General features: G+C 35.2%; 1 non-coding gene across 1 annotated transcript; it reads right to left on the bottom strand.

Annotated features, from left to right (window-relative positions):
* Positions 1-7,507: 7,507 nt before the first annotated feature.
* Positions 7,508-7,614, bottom strand: LOC111891100 (small nucleolar RNA R71). Its single transcript, XR_002850091.1, has one exon. It is a non-coding gene; the product is annotated as a small nucleolar RNA R71 (small nucleolar RNA).
* Positions 7,615-10,294: the final 2,680 nt, after the last annotated feature.

Genomic DNA, 10,294 nt, shown 5'->3' with positions numbered 1-10,294 from the left:
TTTGATGACACAACCATTGGTGTTTTTGAACGATTTCGTCACTTAGAATTAAGAAATAAGTGACCTAAGGTTTTAAAAAGAGTGGCCAAATGCTTTTTATAGTCAAATAAAGACAAAATTGCAAAAAAGGGTCCATGTGGTACGCGTTTTTTTGGGGTTTTAGTCCAAACCTCGAATTTTTTGGATCGGTGTTCATTTTGAGGTAGTTTTGTTGTGTTTTTGGTCCCTCGATAAAATGAAATGATTGTAATGCCCTTCTGATACTTTTTTATGTTTTCTCTATTTAATTTAAATGAAAAAGAAAATAAATAATTAAATTGGACCCACATCTCTCTCTCTCTCTCTCTCTCTCTCCACAACCTTCCCCACAATTGAGAATCGAGCTCACCAGATCGATTTTCATCCCCAAATCACCCTCGTTCATCTCCTTACTACCGACGTCAATTTAATCTCATTTCGTTATATGTTTCAGAAAACTGAGGATGAAGAGGGTACGACCAAAAACCCATTAAAGGATCTCTACATCCTAGGTAAAATTACTATCTTAATTCACCATTTCACGCTTAAAATTCATTACCGATCAAAAATTTTTAATTGGAATCCGCCATTAATTCATCTCTAATTTCTTCTATTTCTTCCCAAAATCCACAGAGGATACTACAAGTGTAGTAGTATGAGAGGATGCCCAGCTTGGAAACGTATCGAGAGAGCATTGGATGATCCAAGCATGTTGATTGTTACTTATGAAGGAGAACACAATCATGATCTTTTTGTAGCAGAAACTTTTGGGTTGATCTTAGAATCATCTTAATATCATCAAAATCGATCTCTTTTTTTCAATTTTTTTCTCTTTATTTTTTGAGATGCCATGTTTTGATGATGATGATGATGAGAATTTGGCTTTGGTAATATACCAAACTAAAATGACTAGGGTTTCGACTGAAAGTTCAGATCGGAGGGATCGTAATTCCACATCTATAGTTAGAGATCTCTTCTAGTGGATGGAGGGTATTTCATATGCTGGAAAACACATTGGTCACTTATCTGATTTCTTCCATCTTGATTAATCAGTCCATATTGATCTGAACTAGAAGTTTATATGCCGAAAACCACATTTGGTTACCAGCGGACCTCAGTGAAATGCATGTACTTGTCTCCCTGCCCTTTCTCACCTCCTGTACTTTTTTTCCCGTCACCACTCACCACATGTCGTCCACTAGTGACCCGTAAGAGATCGACAACTTGGGAAATCCTTCAGCTTCGAATCTACGCATTGTTGTGGGAAGAAGCCATTAAAGATTCATTGTGAAGGAATGAAAGAAGAAAGGGATTTTTCGGTGGAAGAGAGAGAGAGAGAGAGAGAGAGAGAGAGAGAGAGAGAGAGAGAGAGAGAATATTTTGGTGCTCCGATGTTGTCATCGCCGTTGGTACTCCTACTCCATAGGATTTATTAGGGGTGAGCATGGTGTGGTTTGGTGCGGTTTTCAGACCAAACCGAACCGCAAACCGCATGGTGCGGTTTTTGCATTCTTAAAACCGTTGGGTGCGGTTTTGCAATGGTTCGGTTTTTCGGTTTTTAAATGCGGTTTCGGTTTGTATCGGTGTGTGAAGAATTTGGTGCAGTTTTTTTATGTTTTTTGGTGCGATTTTTTAAAACTGTAAGAACTGAAAACCATGTGCATATAAGCTTGTATTGTGCTGTTTTTTTTAATACATTTATTTTCAGCTCAAAACAAAATTACATAATCAAAAATTGTAAGTCGCTTAAAATACAACTTGTGACCACTCTCACAAACTAATTAATAATTGAAGGTTGGTTGATTTTGACTTAATTTGTTACAAGCTTATTACATGTAATCGATTAGTACGTTTGGCTAACAATAAAATGTTTCTTTTGCACCCCATATAGTCTTATACAAACACAAAATAAACATATAATAAATATATTATCGTTTATAACTATTTTAAATAGCATGTATATAATATACATTGATTGATTTATTACTATACACGCTTGCGGTGCGGTTCGGTTTTGGTGGACCGATTTTTAGGATAGAAACCGCATCGCACCGTTGACCTTCGGTTTTTGCAAAAATTAAATCCGCACCATTGGTTTTTGCATCGGTTTCGGTTTTTCGGTTGCGATTTATTGCGGTTTTGTCGGTTTTTCTTTAGTCGGTTCGGTTTTTGCTCACCCTAAGGATTTATGGGTGGGGGTTGAGGAATGAACGACCAAAAAAATAGTAAATTGGTGTTCTTGACGAATTGATTAGTGTGTGATTCTAAGCGTGAGACCAGAGACTCGGTTAGGGTAATTAGAAGAGTAAATTATAGTTTTAGTCCCTATGGTTTGGTCATATTCATACTTTCAGTCTAATTTTTGAAATTTTGACAAGATGCATCCCTGTGGTTTAAAGAAATTGCAATACATATCTTTAGTCCATTTAAAAACATCATTTTACCCAAACTTTTATATTTTTGTTATATATATATATATATATATATATATATATATATATATATATATATTAATCTAGCGGGGTCCAAGGGGCAGAGCCCCTGGCTGGGGTGGGTACATGATGGAAAACTCAATTTCTTGAGGGTGATTATGGTAAAACTAACGAAACTCGTTAGTTTTGGTAACCCTAATCCGGATTAATATTACTTGCTTCCAAAGCAACTAATGACAGCCCAACCCTAATGAAGCCCTAATCGTGTTTAATATATAAACAACTCTTCCTTTCCAGAAGGGGGTTACGTTCTTTAGCTCTTGTTTTTCATCACACATTCACAAAACCCTTTAGCATATTGGCTTATGTTTTCTATGCCTAGAAACGTAAGTGTCCACTTGGATTATCCTAGGCTGAATTTCTTGTAACCCAAGCATAGGGTAGAAATATCAGTTCGGAAAGTGATATCACGATCGAAGTTGGTATCCAGATCTCCACCAGAAACCCTAAATTTCCCAACAGCAAGTTAATGCAATCAATCGATTTCACCAACCCATTTGTCTATATTTACTTTAAGTATATATTCAATTCAATGTGAATGTTGCATGCCTGCACATAAATAAAAGCTATGTACATAGAAATAAAGTCTATACAAATAGATAAAGGCTGACAACTTTTAACTTTTGCATTTTAACTTTTACATTGAATAAATAATGAATACGATGGTTTTTTTACTTTTTTTTTTGGTACAAATCATGTTTCCAATTTAAATCATGACAAGTTAACTGAATGCATGTAACCAAATTTATTCTAGAGAATTGAATTAATGTTATTTTTAATATTATTTTAGATTTTTTTTTTGTTTTAAATTAGCAACAAAATAAGCATTGAATTTATTTGTTGTTTATTGCATGTGGCATGTCACTTTATTTATTGAATGTATGGACCTTTTCAATGCATGTGGAGATTCTTTGTAGAGATTCTTTTCCAACTTTATTTGAATGCATTGACCACATTTTAATGTATTTTGACCATATTCATACTATTTCTTTTCTTTATTTTCCTTTTATTTTATTTTTTTGTTTTATTTAAGTTTATAAAGATGAATACATGTTCCATTGATTTGTAGTGTGTTTTTCTTCTGAAAAAATTTATATTCCTTTAATTCCTTCGGTTACATTTAATGGATTTTCGAGGCAAAACTAAACAAATTGGTTCTAACAAAAGATGCAAAGCCACACAAGGTGGTTCAAGTCAATATATTCCATTTTTTTTCTCAAGATTATCAAAATTCAAACTATCAACAATACCAAAACTACCAAAACTATCAACAAAACCAAAACTTCCAACAACAATATTTCCCAGTGCAACAATCTTACAACACATTCAGGCTTCCAGAAGAAAATCAGAGTTATAATCCATGGAATCAATTTTCTCGAAGGGTTCCAGAAACCCAATTCCAATCTTCTCAACCCGAAAATTTCCAGTTCAATGACGCTCAAAATGAAGAATATGACAGTGCTAGTGACGACCCGACTCTCAAAAGAAACGGAGATGAAACCAGCGAGGACTTGCAACCCGTTACTGAGAAAAAACGCAACTACACACACCGCCAGAAGCGAAAGAACTGGGTGGAACGCAAAGAGTTGGCTTTGGCTAGGGCATATGTCGATGTTTCTAAAGATAAACAACGCGGAAATCAACAAAGGTTCGACCCATTTTGGGAGAGGGTTCTAGAGCATTTTAGTGTTTAAATGGGAGGTTCAGATCGGTCACGACACCAGGTAAACTCAAAATGGAAAGACCTCCAAACGAAATGTAATGCTTTTAACGACATCTATAACCGTAAGATGAACAGTGTGGATAGCGGGAGATCTGAGGCTGATGTTTTACAATCTTCACTAAGCAAGTATCAGAGGACTATTAACCAGAAAGGTTTTCCTCATCAGCAAGCTTGGGAGTGGTTGAAAGACAACGCGAAATGAGCATTTGTTGCAAAATCGGGTGAAGACTCCATGCCTCCTTCTTCAAAACGAACCCAAAACATATTCATCCAATGCCTACACATCATCATATGATCAACAATATCCTCCTGGATTCTCCCCCCAACAAACAGTCGTTTAGTGTTGAAGACTCACCACCTCAGAGAAAAAGATAAGGAAAGAAATCAGCATCGACATCATCAACATAAAATGAAAATTTTGAGCTTGTCAAACAAATTGCCGGCATTAAGACTGCAACCGAAACAGAGGCGGAACAGAGACAACGATACCGAGAACAAAAATTGCACATTCTTGAAGCTAATGAACAACGAAAAGCTCAACTGTTGGATCTGGAGATAGAGAACCAAGATATGAAGTATTTTCTTCGGCTGCATGATCATTTAACTTGAGGTATTTTGCGCACGGTGCTTGAAGGGAAACGACAAATTGCAACTAAGTATTTTTGGGAGTTGGAGAACCCGTGAAGTTCAAAATGTCAACATCATATGACTGGAGAATCTTTCTCTTTATTATTATGTTTTTTAATTTTAATTTAATTTTATTTTATTTTCATTTTTATTTTTATTTTTATTTTTATTTTTATTTTTATTAAGGTTCTCTATATGTATCCTTGTTTCATTATCTATATATAGTTATGCATGTTTCATTATCTATATATGTATGTTTGTTTCATTTTCTCTCAATCTTTTTTTTCTCAAAATGGATTCAAACATTCAGAAAATAGTAATGGAAGTTAACGATGATAGTTCATCATCTGAGGATGAACTTATCAACAATAATTTGTTACTTGTATTGTCTCGTACTGCACAACTGCTTCTTCAGAATAATGCTAGTTCAAGAAACATTCAAAGGAGAAACACAATTCATAGAGACCGTTTTAGAGGCTGATGATATGTGCATATCTACATATATATTTTACATCATATCTTAATATTATTAGCTATATTTATGCTTATTATAGAACAAAAGGTACTTATTATGTTTAATATTTCTTATGAAGCGTAAAGGACATTCTCTGAAGCAATATGGAAGCTGGAAGCAGGAATGAAGAGCTTAGGCAAGAAAAAGAAACAAGAAGGATATTGTTGGACAAATTGACCCCACGTCAGTATTTTGGCCATATCTCATGATTCGTAACTCCGATTGACGTGATTCAAAATGATATGAAAACTAGGCACAATTTCGCACAACTTTCGTGTTTTGAGAAAAGTCGGATTTCCAAATACCACGACATGGTAATCCTACCATGACGTGGTGCATGGAATCTTCACGATTCTTTACGCTGGCTTGGGGAATACGGGATAAACACGAGGACTACAATGTGGTGCCTTTACCACGTCGTGGTGCCCAAATTTTAGGCAAGTATATATATATATATATATATATATATATATATATATATATATATATATATATATATATATATATCCGAACATTATGACGAATTGGGGGACTGGGAGGTGACTTTCGGGAGAAGCATTATGAAAAATAACCTCTGGAAAACCCTTAGAAGAGGAGGAAATGACTGGAGCTCACGATTTGAAGGGATATAGATGAAAACATCAATTTATTCAGTTTGATCATGTTTATATTTATCTCTATTAAGTTTTTGTTTTTGATTTCTACCATGAGTAGCTGAATTTAGCTACTCCTGTTTAGCTAGATGAAGCTTCAACTTATGGATTAGTTTAATTAATTATGGATTTGACTTGTTGGTATTGTGCTTGTGTATGATTGTTAATACCTAGCATGCTAATATTTGGTTGTTTAGTTGCTTGAATTCATGTTTTGTGTAGCTTAGTGATTATTAAATTACATGAACTTGACACCTAGTGATTTAGTGAATATTGAATTGCTAGAGCTAGGATCGACCGAATCTTAGATAAGTGATTGAAGTAATTGAATTTTGTTGTGTTGGAGAACATAAATTATGACCATAATTATGTTTGCATAATAAATCTTACATAGCCTATTCATAATCCATAACTGATTCTGTGTTTGATTGTGTGTGACAATGCATAGTTTTACATGAATTAGTTAAATATTAGTAAATTTGGACTTTAGGTACTAATAATATAATATTAGGAAACCAACTTTGATAATCCATAATTGTTAGCTAACCATAAAGAAGAATTGGATTCGAACTAAACGAGAGTGTTTTTAGTAATTGATTGAATCTTTGTTTGGTATTTAAGTTTGTCTGAACTTGCAAAATCAGATAAGAACCTTTTAAATTATTGTTTGATTTTAGATTAATTTAGAGTAATTATTTTAGTTAATTAAATTCGTTCCCTGTGTTTGACCCCACGTACTTTACTACACTACAATCCGACTAGGCACACTGCCTAGGTGCATATTAGTTAGTTAAGTTAGTTAGGTTATAAATTTAAAACTAGTATGTACTTTTGTGCACATCAAAGTTTTGGCGCCGTTGCCGGGGAACGGATTATTTGATTATTAGTGTAATTGCTTTTAGTTATTCGATCCTTTTTGTGGGGTAAAAGCCACAAAAAGTTACTTTTGTTTCATTTGTTTATTTTAGTTTCTTTTCTCTGAGACGGAACCACGACGTGGTAATCTTCACCACGTCATGGTCTCGCTTCAGTTAGTTTTTTGTTTATTTATTTTTTGTTTCTTTTACGCGTGTTTTTCTAGTTTTATCTTAGCAGGAAAAAATGGGGGACATCACGACCATGTCAATGGAAGAGTACAAGCGACATATAAGGAACGCAACAGATGGCGTCTTGATCCACCAAAAATCCCAACCACTACAAAGTTTGAACTATCAAGACATATTCTTGGCTTTCTAAAAGATCTACTTTTTATGGGAAGGAGCACGAGGATGCTTATGAGCATATAGAAAAGGTGGTGGACATTTCACATTATTTTAATGCACCAAACGTGAGTAAAGATGTGATGCTTCGACTTTTTCCGGTCACGTTGAAGGGAGAAGCAAAAGAATGGTTAAAATCTCTTCCCTTTGGAGCAATCACAACGTGGGCTGACTTTAAGACTGAGTTCATAAACCAGTTTACCCCTCCTTCGAAAGTGGCAAAGCTTAAAAGAAATATACAAAATTTTCAAAAATTAGAAGGGGAGTCATTATACGAAGCTTGAGAACGTTACAAGAGATTGTTACGATATTGCCCTCAACATGACTTCAATGTGCAACAAGAAATCTTGATATTTTATGATGGAGTCAATGTGTGCACTCGTTAACTTCTAGACTCGCAAGGGCCCATGACAAAGAAGAGTTCGACAACAAATAAAGCTTTGATTGAAGAATTCGCTAAGCATTCAAGAGAGTATTTTAACTCAAAGGAGGATTTCACTAGAGGGAATTAAAATAAAGATGGAGGTCAAGATACTATCAGTGCAGTAATTGCAAAGCTCGTCGCAATGGAAGAAAAGATCACAAAAATGGGTGGATCAATTCATGATATATGTAGAGCTTTTGGGGGACCCCATTATACTAAGGATTGTGAGGTGGAGTACAAGATAGAACGAGATGTGAAAGAAATTCAAGAAATTAAGCATGATCTCTACCAAATTGAGCAAGTCCAATCAGAAAAAATATCTGCTCTTGAGTCGATGCTATTCAGATTCATGGAAGCTAGTGAAAAAGACATGATGCAACTGATGCAACACTTAGAGTTCAACAATAATCTATTTTGAGCATCCAAACACAAGTTGGAAAATTAACAAAACTTTTACAAGAAAAGCTATCAGATTTACTTTCAAGAAAAGTCGAGTCAATCCCTACGGATCAAGTCGTGGCCGTTGATACAGAAGAAGAAGATGAATTGGTGCATATGAAGGAACTTAAAGAGGAGTCTAATCAGTCACTCGAAGTAAAAAAGAAAGAAGAAGAAAAGTATCATGAAGTTTCCCAGTCGCCACGACGTGGAGACAATAGTGTCACGTTGTGGGCAATAAAAGAAGATTATGATTTTTCAGTTGTTGAGCCATATCGACCACCTCTTCCTTTCCCATCCCGTGCCAATGGAAATTTGGTGAAACAACAAAATATGAAGCTCCTTAAGCATGATGAATTTGAACGCATGAAGGAAGAAGAGTGGGAGGATTTTTTTTCCAAAAGAGCAATTGGAAAAAGAAGTGAATTATTCAAAACCTCCAGTGTCGACGTCAATGATGTTTGAGGTGTTTGCTTTTACAAGACCACCAAATCCAATAACAGAGACAATTGAAGAAAAAGAAGTAGATAGTGATGAGTCTCATTTTGAAAAGAAAAACCTGGAAAGAGGCAAGACAAATGCTAAAGACACGAGAATGAGGAAAGAACCTAAGTGAAAGCACAAAGAAGATGTCAACCCAACAATGCAAGAAAGCTCTATATAGGCATTCAACAGACGAGTTGCCTACAAACGAAAAAGGATCAAGATGATGAAGAACGAGGAGGTTACACTTCCACCTGACGCAACGTAGAGTGGGATGGAGTCCGGCTCATGACTCCTCAAAAAGAAGCGCTTGTCGAGAGGCAACTCGATTTTTATGAGTTTGCATTTTCATTTCCTTTTGATTTGTTTTAGTTTCAAATTTTAAATTTGAAGTTTTTTTTAGTTTAACCGAATGATCATGTGTTTCTCTAGTTCTTGATATTATTTTGTAGTGATGAAAGAAGTGAAGCAGTGAAGGAGCTTAATTTGAAGAAGTCGTGCGATTTTTAAAGACCATAATTGAAGAACAAGTTTTTGAATAATTGTGGGGTTCCCACATAATGAAGAGAAGCATTTTGAAGCATATCTACTAAAAAAGAGTGTGGATGGTCTTACACATTACAAAGAGTTGATGCCCACCTGTTTCAATCTTAGAAGATTCTTTGAGAAGACACCACGACATGGACGTAGTCAACATGTGACAGCCCGATATTTTAAGTCAATGTAATGACCTAAAAGTCAAGGATTGTAATCTAATTTTGATATAAAACAAAATAGCGTTAAAAATAAAATGTTCAAAAGTCTCTATTGGTTTGCATGAAGTAATAGATATCGTAACAAGGTTTTTAGAAACGTAAAGAAAACAAAAATCCGAGTTATAACGAAGAAGTTATGACCAATCGAAAATCCACAGTGAAACTGGTAAAACACTATTAAGCGTAAAACGAGAAGTTTCAATAAAATAATTTTTACCCTTAGGTATCTAAATGAAAGTCGTAGATATCATTAAACAGTAAAAATACATAAAAAGAGCGTCCAAATCTGACGTTGTATGAGGAAGTTATGATTTGGCTAAGTTTCGGATATAGCAGTAGACAGCTAAAAACTTGAAATAGAGATCGAGCGACTTTTAGCTGATGCACCCTAAACGAGGATCGAAGATCTCGACAATAGTAGTAAAATGGTAAAAAGATAGAAAAAAACGGACGTCGGATGAAGAAGTTATGAATTTTTAACTGACTTTTCCTGTCCCGACTTGTTAAAAATGTAATATTAAAAATAAAAGTCAAAATTAAACGAGAGTTGTAGAGTATATTCTCATCTACGCGTGGATATAAAGAATGTCAAAATCGGAACTCGTATGCGAGAGATATGATTTTCCGAAGTTCGGGACATGAATTCCCACACTAACAGAGGACTCACGACATGAATCTGAAGCTCACAACGTGAACTAGTGACTGATGGGTGCCAGAGACGGCTATCAGTCGTCGATTCTACGGAGGGTAGAAGATCAAACTCACAATGTGAGCCACTCCATGCTCACGACGTGAGCTCCACAAATGCACCCTATAAATAGAAACTGAAGGCGTCAGGTTTAGGTGCTCAATTCTACTCTCTTTTCTACTTTTACTCAGTGGTAAGCATCCCGAGACTACCCCGACGC

Source organism: Lactuca sativa, chromosome 3, assembly GCF_002870075.4.
Source record: "Lactuca sativa cultivar Salinas chromosome 3, Lsat_Salinas_v11, whole genome shotgun sequence".
Classification (NCBI taxonomy): domain Eukaryota; kingdom Viridiplantae; phylum Streptophyta; class Magnoliopsida; order Asterales; family Asteraceae; genus Lactuca; species Lactuca sativa.
Note: the sequence above shows the minus strand (reverse complement) of the source record. Positions and strands in the feature narration are given on the sequence as shown.